This window comes from Bufo bufo, chromosome 2, assembly GCF_905171765.1.
Source record: "Bufo bufo chromosome 2, aBufBuf1.1, whole genome shotgun sequence".
NCBI classification, from domain to species: domain Eukaryota; kingdom Metazoa; phylum Chordata; class Amphibia; order Anura; family Bufonidae; genus Bufo; species Bufo bufo.
Window position 1 is genome coordinate 267517334 of NC_053390.1, and position 21775 is coordinate 267539108.

At 42.4% G+C, this 21775-nt stretch overlaps 1 long non-coding RNA gene across 1 annotated transcript; it reads left to right on the plus strand.

The window, feature by feature from the left end:
- The first annotated feature begins 2493 nt into the window (after window positions 1–2493).
- Window positions 2494–19491, plus strand: LOC120991441. Its single transcript, XR_005776669.1, has 3 exons — window positions 2494–2531; window positions 7656–7661; window positions 19372–19491. It is a non-coding gene; the product is annotated as an uncharacterized LOC120991441 (long non-coding RNA).
- The last annotated feature ends 2284 nt before the right edge of the window (window positions 19492–21775 follow it).

Sequence of the window (21775 nt, forward strand, 5' to 3'; positions counted from 1 at the left end):
ATTTAGATTTGGTTTTAGGTGCCCACATTTAAATCAATACAGTTTGAACTAACACTGATATGATTGTGATCAGAATGCTAATGTTTTCCAGTGTGTTCCATGTTTTACAGCACTGAATAATCATGATCATTTTGAGAGCAGAATGCTGTAACTGATGTATAAAAATTGGAAGCGGAACAAATGTGCTCTGGTCTGAACTATTCAAAAACGTGTTTTGGGGTAAAATCAAATGAGTCAAAAATGATGGGGCTTATTTATGAAAAGCGGCATTTTCCACACCAGTTTTATGTCTGTCTGTACTGCTGGAGGATGTGCTAAAGTTATGTGGAGGTGCAAGCTCCCTTGCTGGCATAGATTTAAGCCTTTATGTACAACAAAAAATTCCCCACCCACGCCATGACCGCTTTTCTCAATCTGTCATAAAAGTGGCATGAACTGTCAAAAGTCACAGATTTTGCTGCAGAATGGTGTTTGAGTATTTGCTCTGGTAGGCAGGGTAAGAGGACGCAGTACAGAGGCAGAACAAGTTCGGAAATCAAAATGTCAGTGTTTATTTCACACAAAAGGCAAAATAAAAACGACTTAATACAGTCTTGGTGTTAAATTCACACAATGAAAAGTCCATAGAACAGTCACGTCACCTTTCTAGCTGTTTTATCCCCTGCAGTTCACAGCAGGCTTTATGGGGCCTGTTTCCCAGCATACAGCTCTCATGCGGCTCTCAGCCTTCCAGCACAGCACCATGCTTTAGATCCCAAAACAGAGACTCAGCTACTGAGCCAGCTGCCTATTTAAAGGACATTCAGGTGCTGCCAAAACCCGGACCGGCACTTAAACTCCAGTCCGGTATTTGATCCCACCTGGCTGAAATCAGCCCAGCCGCCCCCATGTTGGGAGTAAAATGCCTGACTTCTCAAATAAAACCCCTTGCTATGTCACAGATGTTCAACAAAAACTGCGACTTAAATACACCACAAAGGCGGTGTATATCAGTTCATACACGAGCCACTAGTTTTGCATCTTCTCCCCTTGATCTTCTCTTTTGATGGATCCACTGTCTAAGGTTAGAGGTAGATTAATTAAATATTTAGCTTTCGAGGTGTTACTGTAGTAATTACTGTGCTAAGTAGAAGGTCTCAACAGTGGGGGGCAGTGCTAAAGAGGGTTGCTCGTCCCATAACTTGTATCCAAAAACCAGTGCAGCACTCGCCAATTGATATGCCAAGAGAAAAAAGCTTTATTTAGTGCAAAGTCAAACAAGGTCTTCACATTAATGTTAAGTCAATAAAATAACAAGGATACATAAGTGTATGCTGCTTTTAATTACTGCACATGTAAACTATTACAGATCAGGACCCTTGGTGTCTTCATAGCAGGGCACATCATAACCTTGAGTCTGTATATACTGTCAGTGGTGCACCCACAGGGGAGGGTCCAAAGGGTCTGGATTCCCCTAGAAGCAGTCCAAGATCAGTGGGGGGCATTGGGGCCATGGGAAATGAGTGTCTCCACTATGAGGGTATCTAATGGGGGAACTACATAGGGGCATTTTATACTGGCACACATTATGGGTGGTATTATGGGGAAAGGAGAAAGAGGGGCACTATGGGGGCATCTACTAGGGGCACTAGATGGGGCATTTTATACTGGAACACATTATGGGCGACATTATGTGGATGATGTGGAGAAGTACTATGGGGGCAATTACTGGGGGCACTATAAAGGGGAATTTTATACTAGCACATTAGGAGGGCACTATGGGCAAGGGTTGAGAGGAGCATTATGGGGGCATTTACTAGGGGCACTATATGGGGGTATTTTATACTGGCACACATTATAGGGGTATTATGGGGACATTAGCTCAACTAGGGGCACTAAGAGGGGATATCTCTTGTACAGACACACAGAATGGGGTCATTTTTGTACTATTTCACGTTATTAGGGGGCAATTGTTGCACTGGCACACATTATAAGGGTGAATTTTTTGTATTGGAGCTCATTTTATGGGGGCATTTTTGTACTGGCACACATTAGGGGGTATTTTTCTACTGTCACATTATAAGGACAATTATTACTACTGGGGGGCATTATAGTAAGCTTTATTATTGGGGGACTATGGGAAACATAAATACCAGTAGGGGCACTTGGGAGCATTATTGCTTCTGGTGCACAATGGGGACATTATTGCTATTGGGGGCATTATTTCTACTAAGTGAGCTCTGGCAAAGAATTAAATGTATAACTATTGGTGGAAGCACTATTACTGTGGGGTACACTGCCATAGTATCACCTTAGCACAATTATTTTTGGGGAATATTATGTTTACGCTATTAGTGTCAGGGACAATATTTGCTGGGCGCAGTTATTTTTTAGGGCACTGTGTGCGGCTGTGCCAATGAATATTGAAAGGGGCACTACCTGTGGTACTAGTATTTTCAGGGGGACTGTTTCTGCCGTATAGTGTTGGGGAACACAGCGTGCATAATATTTGGGGTGGCAGGATGATGTGTTCAGAAGGTGGGAGGATGATGGTGTGAGAGTAATGGTCAATGTTATTTTATATAACTCTGCAATCCATGCAGATATATAAACATAAACCTATATTCTAGTATAGTTAAGTTTTGTTATTAATCTGATTGAATATAATGTGAATCTTATCATATTCCTCTTCTGTATAACATTCATTATGACCATGGGAACACACTTTGAGGGCCATCTGTAGATGTGACTAGACATGTGTAACATGTACAGAAAAGGGTGTATTTTCCTATCTGATTAGTAACACGATAAGACAATTAAAAATGCCTTTTTTATGCCGGTATAAATCAGTGGTCTCAGAACATTTTGAAACGTTTTCCAAGGATAATGTACCAGATGTCCGATGTACGTTTCCATTGCTTGGAGAGATGAACTTTTACCTATATACTTGTTCGAATTACTTATTATCTAATTATATGACTATAACATAGGGACAAATGTATCACGTGTAACTATGTAATCTGTAAAGGTCCAATCATTTGTACTGTAACCTCCTTGAAAATTCCCAGTTATTCCTACTATCATAAGGATATAAGATAAAGCTCTTTTGAGGCGGACCCCATATCTCAGCAGATACAGCTCTTGTGATTGTGTCTGTGTAATCGGCAGCTTTGTACCTGAAAAGTTCATTACTCTGACATTTCTTGGAGGCCCCAGCGAGATATCCAAACCGGCTGGTTTGGGACTGAACCGCAAGGAAGCGGCACCCACGGATTGAGGAACGCAAATCCTAGGTAAGTGAGCCATTGACTCACTCACTTTCCTAAGGGTATGGGTGGTGCTTCAGGATCAGTCCACCTTGCAGGTTTCGGATATCATTTAGGTAGAGAATAATCAAATGAATTGATCCATATCGATGTTTTTTTATTGTGTTATTGGTTATTGTACTGTTATTGTACTTTGTTACTAACCTGCTCAAAACTGTAGAAGGCGTGTGTTTGATGACGTGAATCTTGTTTTGTTTTGTCTACTGGCGTCCTGTGTCCTGTGAAGGGTTAACTGAATCTCAGTAACTCTGATCAGGGGTGTGAGTGAAATGGCTGCTCTTGGCAAGAGGAGGATTGAGTCGGGATAAGGGCTTTTGCATTTCTTGGTTTAAAAAAAACAGAAACGGGGACATCGAGTCAGAAGCCAGTCTGTATTGCTTGTCTTACATCCGCTACTGGAACTTTTCGCTTATATTAACCTGAGAAGTTAAGTCTGGACGTTGGGCATTCTCCAGAAGCTGTGGCTGCTTTTGAAGCAGGCAGAATACGTATGTCCATATAAGGTACGTACGAACACACTATACATTAACTTAGAGCTGCAGAATAACGGTATATTAGACACTGAGATAGTGATTTGCCAATTATGCTGGTCTGATATATAAGGAATACATAGGAGTTACTTGTCCTTATATATCTTTGTGTGCATTTACCTGTGGTATAGAATTTGTTTGAAGGCCAGGGAAGTAATAGCTTCTTCTCCATATATACCTCTCAGTTCCTACATACCGCTTACAGATATATAGAAATGTCAGAGGTCGGGTGTTTGGATCTCGACAGGTGGAGAAGATTCAAGGTAAAGGAAAGGGAGTGGATAGATGAACAGGGCTATGAGAAGCAGGTGAAAGAAATTCTGAGTACCTCAGTTAGGCATGATCCCCATATAATCCAAAATAGGATGAGGAGGAATTTAGGGGTGGGGGGATAGTAAGGCAGGTTCCTAGGAGCATAAGTTTCAGCGTAGAGCCCAGCACTCCTCCTACAACTGCTCCCCCACCCTCCTCAGACACACAGAGTGTGCGTAATAGAGTGTATCCAGAATTGTCTGGATCTGGATCAGATTTTACAATGCCCAGTAACAGTATAAAATATGGCGATATGACATAACTAGACCAAACACATACCAGACTGCCGCCTACGTATACCAGTGTGATGCAGTGGAGATCCCCACAACCATCAACACCTTCCACTCCTTACTTTAGGGAAGATGACGAGGGGTGGAAATGTACATATTGTGGAAAATGCAATCCTTTAAATAGAAACCAATGTGTGGATTGTCATACTCCACAAGATGAATTCGCAAAAGCATGCTGGAGACCAGAGGAGTCATCAGACTCTTCTCCTAGTATGCTACAAACCCATCCTCAGGAGCCTGGAAGAGGATGATGTGTAGTAAAGGAAAAAGCAGATATTAAGAGACCCACCATGGATTTGTAATTGGAAAAATTGATTTATAAGTGTGGGCAGACTCACAAGCATAGTGAAAGCCCAAGATGCTTAGATTGTGTAGAAAATACTCCAAAATCGATACCCATTCCCCCATTCCTGTATTGATTCAGGTAACCAGGGCCTGCAATGACCAGGGTGCTCCAGATAGAACGATTCAACAAGTAGATTGGTATAAACCCTGGAACCAGGGAGAGCAGCTCATGATGATAGACAAGTTACCTGATCCGTATAAAGATCCAAATGGTTTTTATAAAGGCTTGACAAAAATTCAGCGCTACTACGATGCTGTATGGGATGACTTACACTCACCTAAAGAATTATTAGGAACACCTGTTCTATTTCTCATTAATGCAATTATCTAGTCAACCAATCACATGGCAGTTGCTTCAATGCATTTAGGGGTGTGGTCCTGGTCAAAACAATCTCCTGAACTCCAAACTGAATGTCACAATGGGAAAGAAAGGTGATTTAAGCAGTTTTGAGCGTGGCATGGTTGTTGGTGCCAGACGGGCCGGTCTGAGTATTTCACAATCTGCTCAGTTACTGGGATTTTCACGCACAACCATTTCTAGGGTTTACAAAGAATGGTGTGAAAAGGGAAAAACATCCAGTATGCTGCAGTCCTGTGGGCAAAAATGCCTTGTGGATGCTAGAGGTCAGAGGAGAATGGGCCGACTGATTCAAGCTGGTAGAAGAGCAACGTTGACTGAAATAACCACTCGTTACAACCGAGGTATGCAGCAAAGCATTTGTGAAGCCACAACACGCACAACCTTGAGGCGGATGGGCTACAACAGCAGAAGACCCCACCGGGTACCACTCATCTCCACTACAAATAGGAAAAAGAGGCTACAATTTGCACAAGCTCACCAAAATTGGACTGTTGAAGACTGGAAAAATGTTGCCTGGTCTGATGAGTCTCGATTTCTGTTGAGACATTCAAATGGTAGAGTCTTAATTTGGCGTAAACAGAATAAGAACATGTATCCATCCTCTGGCTACTTCCAGCAGGATAATGCACCATGTCACAAAGCTCTAATCATTTCAAATTGGTTTCTTGAACATGACAATGAGTTCACTGTACTAAAATGGCCCCCACAGTCACCAGATCTCAACCCAATAGAGCATCTTTGGGATGTGGTGGAACGGGAGCTTCGTGCCCTGGATGTGCATCCCTCAAATCTCCATCAACTGCAAGATGCTATCCTATCAATATGGGCCAACATTTCTAAATATATCAGCACCTTGTTGAATCAATGCCACGTAGAATTAAGGCAGTTCTGAAGGCAAAAGGGGGTCCAACACCGTATTAGTATGGTGTTCCTAATAATTCTTTAGGTGAGTGTATATGCATTATGTAGTGCAGCAGCGGGGGTCCCTTTCATAGAAAAGATAAAAAAAAAGGTTCCCATCGCTGGTGACATAGAAGCTGTCCAGAGAATGATGATGCAAGGTTAAAAAAAATCAGGAGAGATGTTCTTGAAAAGACTTAAGGTGGTTGCTAAAGAATTAAGTAACCAGCTGGGAGCAGGACTGCCAGAAGCTTTCCAAGCTTCTGATAAAACAGTTGATAAGTATCATGCTCGGTTGGTAACCATATTTTCAGATCAAGATTTTGATGTAAGTGATCCGATTCCTAACAGCAGAGATGGCCGAATAATCGGAACCTGTTCCATTAATGGGTTAAGAGATGATTTGAGAACAGAATTAATGAGTATACATCCAGAATCTATGCATACCTCCCTTGACAAGTCATTGGTCGTTATCCGCAGCTTAGAAGAACAGTTAAACTAAAAGAAAAAGAAACAAGCTGTAAAACAATTAGTCCCTGCTTTGATTGCTGCGTACACTGGTCAGCAACAGACAGGAGGAATGGGGGCCATGCAGGGAAGGGAGGAACCTTGAGAAGCGACAGTGGGAAAGGAATGACTGTGAATGTGGAGGAATATAAGCAAAAAGGATTGTGTTTTGGTTGCGGTGAACAGGGACATATGAAGAGAGATTGTCCCTCTAGAAGACAGAAAACTCAGAGCGGTCAAAATGACCAGATGAGTCCCAGAGGAGCACAAATCCAGCTGGTCTCTGTCGACCAAGAACTGCAGGACTAGGAATTAGGCAGCCCCCAACAAGGCGATCACACGGTAGTAAATATTCCACCCCTCCCAGATCTAAAAGCACTAGTAAAATTGATACTACCTGATGGTAGGGATGTTGACTGTTTAGTTGACACGGGGGCGAGCCATACGATTTTAAAAGCATGACATACCAGAGAAATATCTGAGCCCTGATCAAGTAATGGGAGTCGGGTTGGGAGTAGTGTTGGGCGCTAATATTCGATTCGTGAATATTAATCGCGAATATTGGCACTTCGAGAATTCGCAAATATTTAGAATACAGTGACATATTCGTAATTTTGAATATTCTAGATTATTATTTTTTTCAGCAGTAACCTCCCTTCTTGCTTGTGGGCCAATGAGAAGGCTACAATGCCTTTGTCTAAGTTCAGCAACATCCCTAGCAACCAATAGGAAAGTTGCCTACCCCTTACTATATAAGAACCTCCCCAGCAGCCATTTTCTACAGTTTTTTAAAGTGCTCTGTGCTTTCCACACTTTATTAGATAGATAGTTAGATAGCTTATATATATAATACAGATAGTCAGTGTAGGTTATATCCTGATATAGTGTAGCTGTTGCAGTGCAGTCTGATAGGTTCTGCTGTCCATACATAAATGCAGACCTGCTAAAATGTGAAGTTTCATGTATTGCACCAAAATATTTGCATCATTAGTGCCGATTAGCACAATCACGAATATATTGGAGCACTCTAACTGCATATAAAGCCATTTTTAATGTTCTTCCATGCCAACATTTTATCCAGTCTCAGGAAACTTCTAGCAGTTAGGAAAATGTAGCAAAAGTGACCCACGACTGTATTTTGCATGCATTATGCGAATATTACATTGCCAATTTTTCGCAATCAAGAAATCTTGAATTCGCAAATTCACGAATATATGCCGAATATTCTCCCAAATATTCGTGAACTATCGCAAATTCGAATATAGACCCTGACGCTCTACACTAGTTGTGAGGAAAGCCGTGTGCTCTAAAGCAAACAAACCCACTACAAGTACGTATTGATGATATTACTGCTCAGTAGCAGGCCCTCGCCCTTCATGTTTTGGATGGTCAGATAAGTAAGCCCTTGCTCCAAATGTTTTTGAGGGTCACCAGCAGGCCACCAATCATAATTTTTCAAGGGTGTGTATGATGCTCTCCTTTATTTGTAACAAAGGGTGTTTTTCCGGTTCCTTGTAATTTTTGGCAGCCCTTTCACTTAGTGCATAGGCTTTATGAGTGTAGGGGTCCCACTACCTGAACTATTGTACCACAATATGAATGAGGCCCTCCTTTTGTATATGGTTGAATCTTCCTTTTCTCATCCTCCTCCTCCTCCTCTTCCATCATGCTTATTCATTGCATATAATGCCCTCGCATATAATGTTTTACAGGGTCAGCTCACCTACAGGCCCTCACCTACAATCTTTTACAGGGTCAGCTCACGTTTTGATGATGGCAGCGAAGTCTTGCCTGTTGGTACTCTGGCACACATGGCTGACTTCATGTTAGGCTGCCTTTCCCACGACCTGCGCGTTTTACGCATTTTAGACAACATGGATTACTGGTTGCTCCCGCTACAAACAGAACTTCTCATCTCTCATTCCTCTGGTGGAGAGGACAAGCAAAATGGTGCTATACCAGAAGGTCCAAAGTTTATAGGGCTGACATCCAAATGGATCATCGCCGTCATGGGGGATTGCGATTGCCTAGAAGTTTTCTAGAGTCAACAAAGCGGCAGCAGGCCCTCACCTACAAGTCCATTCTCAGTAGCCAAGAGTCTGGTCAACACAATCCTCACCATGATGGCACACTGGGTGAACGTTGTGGAGGCTGGGAGCAAGTTGGCTGCTGGCACCAGACTTGCCCTCCAATAGATGCTAGTTAACGGAACGTGTACTCATTCCAATAACAGGGACGCTTAGGAGTTCTGTATTGTCGGGAGTGGGTAATTGCTGTGCGCCTGCTGCCTTCCTTTGTGCTTTAATAACTTGACCCACCCTCTCTGGCTGGTTCCCAATTAGGGAAAAAAAGGGGCAAGGCAACAACAGCCAATCAGATTTCAGCCATTGACCTCCCTTGGATGTGGTAACCCTTTCTCAAGCTCCCTCTCCGGCATCGAACCCTGATTCCCCGTTACCCGTGATCAACATGGTAGGCGCAGAAAAGAACAGCAAAGGTTGATAGGGCACACATACAAAAGGATCGGCGCCGTCACGGGGATGGGCAATTTCCAAGAGGTTATCTAGAGTCAACAATTCGGCAGCAGGCCCTCGCCCCTAAGGTTTTAGATGGTCAGATCAGCATGCCCTTGCTCCAAATGTTTTTGAGGGTCACCAGCAGGCCATCACTTATATTTTTTCAAGGGTGTGTATGATGCCCTCCTTTATGTGTAACAAAGGGTGTTTTGGAGTGCCGGCTCCTTGTTATTTTTGGCAGCCCTTTCACTTAGTGCATAGGCTTTCTGAGTGTAGGAGTCCCACTAACTGAACTATTGTACCACAATGTGAATGATGCCCTCCTTTATTCGATATACAGGCTGTTTCGGAGTGCCTCTTGCTTGTCAATGCTTTTTGTCAGTCTGTAAAAGTTGCGTAAAACTCAGACAACATGGTTCCCAGCAGTGACCTGGGAGTCACTGTTCCCGATCCATTTCGGTGGTGTTTCTGTCAGTTTCTGACTTTTTCCAATGGACAAGGCACCCTCTCCTCTTCAGAGCAGGAGGTGCCTGGTTGTCTCCCATTGACTTCCATTATACTTGTGTGCTCGGCCGAACACCGAATACTTTGGTGCTCAATCATCACTATTGCCCTGCGAATTTGCTTGGACAGATATATTGAATGCAATCAATGCAGTTATCAGATTTGGGAAAAATGGGGTATCGGTAACAGGGCCCCTTATGGAGCCCGTCTTGACAGCATTAAGTGCTATATTAGAACCCACTTGACTAGGATGATTTACAAGGTGAGAACCCCACCCTAGACAAGGAGGTTGAGGATATGCTTACAAGAGTGTCTCCAGAGCTGTGGGTGAAAAGTAAAACAGATGTTGGCCTACTCTAGGTAAACCCTCTTAATATTAAATTGAAGGCTGGTGTGGTGCTTGTCAAAATGAAACAGTATCTGCTGAGCAAAGAGCAAACTGTTGCAATAGCAGTACAGGCAGAAGAATATCTCAAGATGGGAGTTGTAAGGGAATACCGATCCCCTTATAATTCATCACTTTTTCCTATAAGGAAAAGGCCCGAGCCTGGAAAACCCCAAGCATACCGAATGATACATGATCTCAGAGAAATTAACAAACTAATGATTGTAGATACACCTATTGTACCAAACCCACTCACTTTGCTTAATCAGATTCCTTCTAACTCTGTTTACTTTGCTGTCATTGATTTGGCAAATGCTTTCCTTTAGGTTCCTGTGGAGGAGGAAAGCCAGTTGCTTCGGGCTTTCACCTTCAATGGAAAGCAATATTGCTGGACCAGATTACCCCAGGGAGGTGCAACATCTCCCTCTGAGTTTTCTGAAGCTATGGCAAGAGTGCTCCTTTCTTGGCACCCTGAGGATGAGAACACTCAACTACTTCAGTATGTAGATGATCTACTTCTCTGTACCACCAATAAGACAATCCTTCTTAAAGAAACATATTGACTTTTGCTGTTTTTGCATATTGAAGGGTGTTGGGTTTCCAGAGACAAACTGCAGGTTGCCAAATTGAAAGTGGTATTTATAGGCCATTCCATTTCCCAACAGACAAAACATATAACACCAGAACACCAGAACCTTCAATGGAAAGCAATATTGCTGGACCAGATTACCCCAGGGAGGTGAAACATCTCCCTCTGAGTTTTCTGAAGCTATGGCAAGAGTGCTCCTTTCTTGGCACCCTGAGGATGAGAACACTCAACTACTTCAGTATGTAGATGATCTACTTCTCTGTACCACCAATAAGACAATCCTTCTTAAAGAAACATATTGACTTTTGCTGTTTTTGCATATTGAAGGGTGTTGGGTTTCCAGAGACAAACTGCAGGTTGCCAAATTGAAAGTGGTATTTATAGGCCATTCCATTTCCCAACAGACAAAACATATAACACCAGAACGTAAAAAGGCAGTTGCTCAGCTGAATGGGCCTACTACAGTCCAAGAAATGAGGACATTTGCGGGCCTAGTCAGCTATGTCAGAGAGTGGATTCCCTCTGCTTCATCACTCATGCAGCCACTCTTTGATGTTTTGGCAGCCTGCAATAAAGGACAACTTTATGCGCTCACTGTGGAAGCAGTCGAGGGATTTAAGAAGTTGAAACTAGCTGTCATATCAGCCCCATGCCTGGGAATACCAAATTATGAGATTGATTTCAACATATTTTGTCATGAAAATACCGGACATGCAAAGGGTGTTTTGACCCAGTTACATGGTGGCAAGCACCGCCCTATAGGTTATTACTCAATACAACTGGATGTGGTAGCCAGGGGTGCCCCCTCCTGTGTATGGGCCATGGCAGCCTGTGCATTGCTGACTGGGAAGGTTGCTGACATTGTTCTGGACCATGCGCTGACAATTTACGTACCTCATGCAGTCCAGGAACTATTGTCACAGGCAAAGATTCGCCATTTATCAATGGTAAGACTAACAAGGTACGACGCAACACTTCTTACTCCTCCAAACATAACAATCAAAAGGTGTACCATCCTTAATCCTGCTACCTTACTCCCAGAGTCTGATCAGGTAGAGCAGTATGGTAGTCCAGGTGATGACCATGATTGTCTTGAACTAATGAAAACTGAAACAAAAGAACTTGACAATGTGACTGAAATACCAATACCTAATGCTGATTTTGAGCTTTTTGTAGATGGATCCAGGTACTACCTTGATGGAAAGCCATATACAGGATATGCTGTGACTACCTTGGAGGAAGTTGTGAAACAAGGATCACTCCCACCTGGATGTTCTGCACAGGAAGCAGAGTTAAAAACACTCACTGAGGCATGTATAATGGCTTAAGGTCAGACTGTAAACATTTACACTGACTCCCGATATGGTTTTGGCATAGCACATGACCCATTTGGAGAAGCAGGGACTTTGTGGGATCCTCTGGTAAGTCTATCAAAAATGCAGAATCGGTAGCTCAGTTGTTTAGAGCATTAGAATTACCAAAAATGGTCGCCATTGTCAAGGCACAGGCTCATACCAAGGAACAAACAAAAGAGGTAGAAGGAAACTGTCGGACAGACGCTGCTGCAAGGCAGGCTGCTCTGCTGCTCCTCCTCACGACAGGCCATATGGTGGACATAGTACCACAGGCAGGGGAGGTGGTTCTGGATGTTCTCCAGAAATTGCAGGAACAAACTCCTAAACATGAAATAGAAGAGTGGGTAAGAAGAGGGGCCAAGAAGAATCAGGAAGATTTGTATGCCATAAATGCTGATCTGTGCCTTCCAAGGGTGTTATACCCCATGATGTGTGAATTATCACATGGCCCAACCCACCAGTCCAAGGAAGCAATGGTAAGTTTGGTAAATCAAGGATGGGTGGCCCTAGGGTTCAACAATGCTGCTGCAAAGTTTGTCCAGGGGTGTATGGTCTGTGCACTCCGAAACCATTATACCCTTTTCAGAAACTGCAGATTGATTTCATTCAGCTTCCAATGGTAGGCACATATGAGTATGTTCTGGTATGTGTACACCTCTTTTCAGGGTGGCCAGAAGCCTGGCCTACTGCTAAAGCTAATGCGAAAACAGCTGCTAAGAAAATTTTGTTTGAAGTGGTATGTAGATTTGTAGTTCCTGAGGTGATTAATATTGACAGAGGAACTCATTTTAGTTCAGAAGTAGGTATAGAGCAGGCGTTCCACACTCCTCACAGACCACAAAGCAGCAGAAAGGTTGAGCACATGAACGGAACTTTGAAACTAAAAATCTAGAAAGCCATGGCTGAGACTGGTAAGCCAAGGACAGAGTGTTTACCTATAGCTTAGTACACAGTCAGAGTAACACCTCACAGTTGAGTCCCTATGAGGTATTGTTTGTCTCAGCACCAAGGACGGGTCTGTACTTTCCTCAGCAGCTCCAGACTATGCATTCAGATTTGACACATTATGTAGGAGCATTGCACAGGAGGTTATAGCTTACTTATAAGTGTGTTTTAAGTTCTATTCCAGATCCTTCTTCATTGAAAGGAACTCATTCGCTAAACCCTGGAGATTTGGTTACTGTGAAAAGACATGTGAGGAAGGCCTTAGATCCTCGCTTTGATGGTCCAGTCCAAGTCCAGCTGACTACACCAACCTCTGTATAGCTGGAAGGGAGACCAACTTGGATCCACACTTCCCACTGCAAGAAGTTGATGAAACAACCATGATTTTAGGAAAGTATTTGTTTCTATGTATTGTTATGCAATGCTTTGCTGATACGGATGAAGAAGATAATAGTGAATGGGACAATAAGTTTGTTAAATATCATAAAGTAGTTGCTCATATGAAGGACCTATCTGATTGTTGGATCTGCAGCCATTCACCTATCTCAGCTAATTCCATGCCATATATATCAAATCCTCTTTCAGAAAAGGAACTGTTAGAATTACCCTGCTGGGATTTACTTACCCTGAAAATAGAATCTAATCATGGAAATACTATTATGCCAGTACCTGTGACAGGATGGATTAAATATCCATGGTGGCAGGTAAACATATCAGAAAAAATAGGGACTTGGTATGACTATGACTTGCGTGAAGACGGGTGGAAGGGAAGACCTGTTGCAACCATAGAAGTGGGAGAGGTGCCTAGTGAAGAGATTAAACTAAGCTTTTCTGGCCAAGATCTAACCCTAAATCGGAGAACCAATGAACTTAAATATTATCTGGCTAGGGAACTGCATGATCCGAGTTGGAATTATACTGTCCAATTCCCATCAGGGAATAGGACCCAATGTAGACAATTAGGTGCTGTTGAGCCCATATTTGGTGAGACAGAGGAAGACATAGAAAGCTTTAAGGGAGATGGTGCAGCTGAAATGAGCATAGATCCCAAGAAATCTCATATCACTTACAAGTATTGCAGCCCACTAATGTACTGTTTCCTTGTTACTAACAATAATAATCCTGAGTCCTGGTGCATATATGATGATACAACAATGTTGATTTCCATTGCTGATGCACTAATTAGAAATAACCAATTTTAGTTAGCTGATGATGTTTATATAGTATGTGGTAACAAGGATTTTAAGTGGCTTCCACAAGGAGCTGTAGGAACTTGCACTCTAGCCAGACTTGAGCCTGCCACATGGACCTGGAAACCTGAAGACATCCCTTTTCAACATTTACCTGGACATATGTTAGTGAAAAGGGACGTTCCTGTTATACCAACTACAGTTGCAAGAAAAAGTATGTGAACCCTTTGGAATGATAGGGATTTCTGCACAAATTGGTCATAAAATGTAATCTGATCTTCATCTAAGTCACAACAATAGACAATAACAGTCTGCTTAAACTAATAACACACAAAGAATTAAATGTTACCATGCTTTTATTGAACACACCATGTAAACATTCACAGTGCAGGTGGAAAAAGTATGTGAACCCTTGGATTTAATAACTGGTTGAACCTCCTTTGGCAGCAATAGCTTCAACCAAACGTTTCCTGTAGTTGCAGATCAGACGTGCACAACAGTCAGGAGTAATTATTGACCATTCCTCTTTACAGAATTGTTTCAGTTCAGCAATATTCTTGAGATGTCTGGTGTGAATCGCTTTCTTGAGGTCATACCACAGCATCTCAATCGGGTTGAGGTCAGGACTCTGACTGGGCTACTCCAAAATGCGTATTTTCTTCTGTTTAAGCCATTCTGTTGTTGATTTACTTCTATGCTTTGGGTCATTGTCCTGTTGCAACATCCATCTTCTGTTGAGCTTCAGCTGGAGGACAGATGGCCCTAAGTTCTCCTGCAAAATGTCTTGATAAACTTGGGAATTCATTTTTCCTTCGATGATAGCATTCCGTCCAGGCCCTGGTGCAGCAAAGCAGCCCCAAACCATGATGCTCCCACCACAGTTGGTATGAGGTTTTGATGTTGGTGTGCTGTTTCTCTTTTTCTCCACACATAGTGTTGTGTGTTTCTTCCAAACAACTCAACTTTGGTTTCATTTGTCCACAGAATACTTTGCCAGTACTGCTGTGGAACATCCAGGTGCTCTTGTGCAAACTGTAAACGTGCAGCAATTGGTTTTTTTTTGGACAGCAGTGGCTTCCTCTGTGGTATCCTCCCATGAAATCCATTCTTGTTTAGTGTTTTACTTATCGTAGATTTGCTAACAGGGATGTTAGCATATGCCAGAGACTTTTGTAAGTCTTTAGCTGACACTCTAGGATTCTTCTTCACCTCATTGAGCAGTCTGCACTGTGCTCTTGCAGTCATCTTTACAGGACAGCCACTCCTAGGGAGAGTAGCAGCAGTGCTGAACTTTCTCTATTTATAGACCATTTGTCTTACCGTGGACTGATGAACAGCAGGGCCTTTGGAGATACTTTTATAACCCTTTCCAGCTTTATGCAAGTCAACAATTCTTAATCGTAGGTCTTTTGAGAGCTCTTTTGTGCGAGGCATCATTCACATCAGGCAATGCTTTTTGTGAAAAGCAAACCCAGAACTGGTGTGTGTTTTTTATAGGGCAGGGCAGCTGTAACCAACACCTCCAATCTCATCTCATTGATTGGACTCCAGTTGGCTGACACCTCACTCCAATTAGCTCTTGGAGATGTCATTAGTCTAGGGGTTCACATACTTTTTCCACTTGCACTATGAATGTTTACATGGTGTGTTCAATAAAAGCATGGTAACATTTAATTATTTGTGTGTTATTAGTTTAAGCAGACTGTTATTGTCTATTGTTGTGACTTAGATAAAGATCAGATCACATTTTATGACCAATTTGTGCAGAAATCCATATCATTCCAAAGGGTTCACATACTTTTTCTTGCAACTGTATGCCTGTGAGACCTCATTTTAAACATTCATGTAAATTGATTCATGGTGAACCATCCACTGCAAGAAAAGATTGGAATGTTCTTTCCGTTCATAAACTCTTTGAACACTTATGTCATGTCAGCTAAAATTCTTAAAAATGCTAGGAAAATTGATGATCTTGGTGAATTGTTTGAAAATATCACTGAATTGTTTGATGCTGTAGAGGTAAACTCAGTGTATCTGAAGCAGCTGATTATTGTTACAAATCAACATGCAATTGTTTTAGATTACCTCACAGCAGCCCAAGGAGTGTCAGATAGTAAGCCCTTCATGTTTTCATTATATTGATCCTAATGGTGTGTTTAGAGTAGCACATGACTTACAACAAGCTAAATAAATAAAAGAGGGGTTCCGTGATGCACATCAAGCCCTTCCTGATATTGCATTACCTGATTGGTTATCATGGCTTATTACACTAATTAATTCTGTGGCCTAAGTGGTTGGTTTTCTGGAATATTCCATATGTTACTACAAGGTTGTTTCCTCTTCTTAGTGATTTTTGTTGTGATTAAACTTTTCCTACTGATTCTTCAGAAAATATTAAAGTCTAAATGTTTTACAGGAAAATCTAGAGCAACAACTGAGAATAAACCTGAGGGTACTCCCACATAAGGGATGGTTATGGTGACTCCACCTTCAGCATCTGCTGATGCTACAGTTGCAACTGTGAGTCCGGTACTAAACTCGTCTACCTCATACAGTCGTACCTACTGCGGACAGAAGGATGTGGAGGACTTAACTTATTGTATTTACTGTGGGACTGAATTATTAAATCGAAAGAAGGAAGAAACTAACGACTAGCCAATTGCCTTAAGCTCTCATAATGTGCTTCCAAGAAAGGATTCCACTGGTTGTGTAGATTTAGCAGAATAGATAGTGAAGATGGTTTATTTAAGAAGGTTATCTGGATGGATGTGGGACATCCCACAATCTGTAAAAATTAGTATTCTTCCACTTTGTGTAGGAAGGATGAGCTTCTAAACTGTCTTCTCCTAGAAGGGAGATAGGGAGATCTATACAGACAATGGAATGATGATAAAAAGAGGGGAGTAATGTGAGAGTAATGGTCAATGTTATATATATACACTCACCTAAAGAATTATTAGGAACACCATACTAATATGGTGTTGGACCCCCTTTTGCCTTCAGAACTGCCTTAATTCTACGTGGCATTGATTCAACAAGGTGCTGATAGCATTCTTTAGAAATGTTGGCCCATATTGATAGGATAGCATCTTGCAGTTGATGGAGATTTGAGGGATGCACATCCCCAATGTAACAGTCGCGTACACACACACACAGGGGGGAGGGAAGTGACCACTGCGCTCCACCCTTACCCCTGGCCCTGCCTACTTGCCTCGCGAGTCCTAATGACAGGGGACAACTGGACGGCAATCCCTAACTTGGAGTAAGTGCAGGGATGACAGACAGACAAATAACAGGACGTGAACGGACCGAGTCAATACCAGGAAAGCTGCAAAGTACAAATGGAGCAAGCAGAGAATTGTCAGGAGAAGCCGGGGTCATAAATACCAGGAGAGCAGAGAAGTACAAGAGGAGTCCTAAGAGAGTAGTCAGGTGGGAGCCGAGGTCACAATACCAGGACGGAAGCGCAGTACAGGAGGAGCAGGCAAAAGGATGGTCAGGGAACAGGATCAGGTAAGTATTCAGCAGTCCAACAAATAGCCAGGAACCTAGAAATTAACAGGCAACCTGTAGCCAGCAGGCTGCCTGTATTTATAGTGGGGAGTGAGGGTCATGTGACGTGGCCAGCGTCACATGACCGACAGACCAACCAGTCGAGCACCGAGTGATCAGCTCGGTGCTCAAGGCAGTCTAGGAGCAGGGAGCCACCCAGCTAGTAAAGCCGCCCTGGGAAGGAGGTCAAACACAGAACCTCATTCCAAAAGCTAAGCAACAGTTCTGCGGGCAATGGGGGACCGAGTGCACCTTCGGAACCCCGTGACACCCAAGCTCCCGTTCCACCACATCCCAAAGATGCTCTATTGGATTGAGATCTGGTCACTGTGGGAGCCATTTTAGTACAGTGAACTCATTGTCATGTTCAAGAAACCAATTTGAAATGATTCGAGCTTTGTGACATGGTGCATTATCCTGCTGGAAGTAGCCATCAGAGGATAGGTACATGGTGGTCATGAAGGGATGGACATGGTCAGAAACAATGCTCAGGTAGCCCGTGGCATTTAAACGATGCCCAATTGGCACTAAGGGGCCTAAAGTGTGCCTAGAAAACATCCCCCACACCATTACACCACCAGCCTGCACAGTGGTAACAAGGCATGATGGATACATGTTCTCATTCTGTTTACGCCAAATTTGGACTCTACCATTTGAATGTCTCAACAGAAATCGAGACTCATCGGACCAGGCAACATTTTTCCAGTCTTCAACAGTCCAATTTTGGTGAGCTCGTGCAAATTGTAGCCTCTTTTTCCTATTTGTAGTAGAGATGAGTGGTACCCGGTGGGGTCCTCTGCTGTTGTAGCCCATCCGCCTCAAGGTTGTGCGTGTTGTGGCTTCACAAATGCTTTGCTGCATACCTCAGTTGTAACGAGTGGTTATTTTAGTCAATGTTGCTCTTCTATCAGCTTGAATCAGTCGGCCCATTCTCCTCTGACCTCTAGCATCCACAAGGCATTTTCGCCCACAGGACTGCCGCATACTGGATGTTTTTCCCTTTTCACACCATTCTTTGTAAACCCTAGAAATGGTTGTGCGTGAAAATCCCAGTAACTGAGCAGATTGTGAAATACTCAGACCGGCCCGACTGGCACCAACAACCATGCCACGCTCAAAATTGCATAAATATATATATATATATATAGATAACTGTAATCCATGCATATACATAAACATGAACCTATATTCTAGTATAGATAAGTTTTGTTTTTATTCTGATTGAATGTAATGTGAATCTTATCATATTCCTCTGCTGTATAACATTCATTATGACATTGGGAACACACTTTGAGGGCCATCTGTAGATGTGACTAGACATGTGTAACATGTACGGAAAAGGGTGTAGTTTCCAATCTGATTAGTAGCACGATAAGACAATTAAAAATGCATTTTCATGCTGGTATAAAACTGTGGTCTCAGGATATTTTGACATGTTTTCCAAGGATAATGTACCAGATGTCCGGTGTATGTTTCCATTGCCTGGAGAAATGAACTTTTACCTATATACTTGTTCGAATTTCTTATTATCTAATTATATGACTATAACATAATGACAAATGTATCACGTGTAACTATGTAATCTGTAAAGGTCCAATCATATGTACTGTAACCTCCTTGAAACCCCCCAGTTACTCCTACTAAAATAAAGCTCTTTTGAGGCGGACCCCATATCTCTGCAGATACAGCTCTTGTGATTGTGTCTGTTTAATTGTCCTATTGACCTGATATGTGATTGTTGATTGCTTTGTATCTGAAAAGTTCATTACTCTGACAATGGGAAAGTAGGAAATTAAAATGTCTGTCAAACTTCAGAGACAAGAGATGGCTGAAAAATCATCATGGTGGTCTGGTCTGAATGGAGAAGATAAGGAAAGAGAACATCTACATCAAAGGAGACATCACTGGATGTAAGAGGTCTGGATGTTTTGTTTTCTGGTGATGTATGCAATGTCGAAAGCGAAGAATTTGGCATGGGGATTGGTGGAGGGGACGCTGCGGTTTGCTTTCCGTCCTGGGATACGGAGCAATATCCGTCATGACCCACAATGCAAGTCAATGGGGACGGATACGTTTTCCTTGACACAATCTGACACAATAGAAAACGGATCCATCCCCCATTGACTTTCAATAAGGTTCATGATGCATCCGTCTTGGCAATGTTAAAGATAATACAACCGGATTCATTTGTAATGGATATAAAATGGTTGTATTATCAGTAAAGGAAACGTTTTTGCTGAACCCTGCCAGATCCAGCAAAAATCTGGTATAATTCTACTCTTGGTGCTTCTCAGGATAAGAATATCAGCTAACTAAAGGGAATCATACATACCCAAGGGGATGAAATACAGGGTGGGCCATTTATATGGATACACCTTAATAAAATGGGAATGGTTGGTGATATTAACTTCCTGTTTGTGGCACATTAGTATATGTGAGGGGGGAAACTTTTCAAGATGGGTGGTGACCATGGTGGCCATTTTGAAGTCGGCCATTTTGAATCCAACTTTAGTTTTTTCAATACGAAGAGGGTCATGTGACATCAAACTTATTGGCAATTTCACAAGAAAAACAATGGTGTGCTTGGTTTTAACGTAACTTTATTCTTTCATGAGTTATTTACAAGTTTCTGACCACTTATAAAAATGTGTTCAATGTGCTGCCCATTGTGTTGGATTGTCAATGCAACCCTCTATTCCCACTCTTCACACACTGATAGCAACACCGCAGGAGAAATGCTAGCACAGGCTTCCAGTATCCGTAGTTTCAGGTGCTGCACATCTCGTATCTTCACAGCATAGACAATTGCCTTCAGATTACCCCAAAGATAAAAGTCTAAGGGGGTCAGATCGGGAGACCTTGGGGGCCATTCAACTGGCCCACGATGACCAATCCACTTTCCAGGAAACTGTTCATCTAGGAATGCTCGGACCTGACACCCATAATATGGTGGTGCACCATCTTGCTGGAAAAACTCAGGGAACGTGCCAGCTTCAGTGCATAAAGAGGGAAACACATCATCATGTAGCAATTTTGCATATCCAGTGGCCTTGAGGTTTCCATTGATGAAGAATGGCCCCACTATCTTTGTACCCCATATACCACACCATACCATCAATTTTTTTGTTCCAACAGTCTTGGAGGGATCTATCCAATGTGGGTTAGTGTCAGACCAATAGCGGTGGTTTTGTTTGTTAACTTCACCATTTACATAAAAGTTTGCCTCATCACTGAACAAAATCTTCTGCGTAAACTCAGGGTCCTGTTCCAATTTTTGTTTTGCCCATTCTGCAAATTCAGTGCGCCAATCTGGGTCATCCTCGTTGAGATGCTGCAGTAGCTGGAGTTTGTAAGGGTGCCATTTGTGAGTAGCTAATATCCGCCGAAGGGATGTTCGACTAATGCCACTCTCCAGTGACATGCGGCGAGTGCTACGCTGTGGGCTCTTGCTGAATGAAGCTAGGACAGCCACTGATGTTTCTTCATTAGAGACAGATTTCATGCGTCCACATTTTGGCAAATCCAACACTGAACCAGTTTCACGAAACTTAGCAAGCAGTTTGCTAACTGTAGCATGGGAGATGGGTGGTCTCGTAGGGTGGCTTGCATTGAAATCAGCTGCAATGACCCGGTTACTGCGTTCACCAGACATCAACACAATTTCTATCCGTTCCTCACGTGTTAACCTCGGCGACATGTCAATGGCTGTAAACAAAGAGAAACTTGTAAATAACTCATGAAAGAATAAAGTTACGTTAAAACCGAGCACACCATTGTTTTTCGTGTGAAATTGCCAATAAGTTTGATGTGTCACATGACCCTCTTCCTATTGAAAAAACAAAAGTTGGATTCAAAATGGCCAACTTCAAAATGGCCGCCATGGTCACCACCCATCTTGAAAAGTTTCACCCCCCCACATATACTAATGTGCCACAAACAGGAACCATTCCCATTTTATTAAGGTGTATCCATATAAATGGCCCACCCTGTACAATGCATTGCTTCTGTTTATGTGTGTTATTTTTTATAGTTATAATGGCATAAATATTCCTTGCTGCCTGGTACCTTCAAGAAAAACAGCCATATGAGTCTGAATAAAAATTTCATTGTGACATATGTTCAAATTTATGGTTCAAAGACTTAGGTTGGTAACGCTTTTAAATATATGGATTGATCAATGTTATGACTT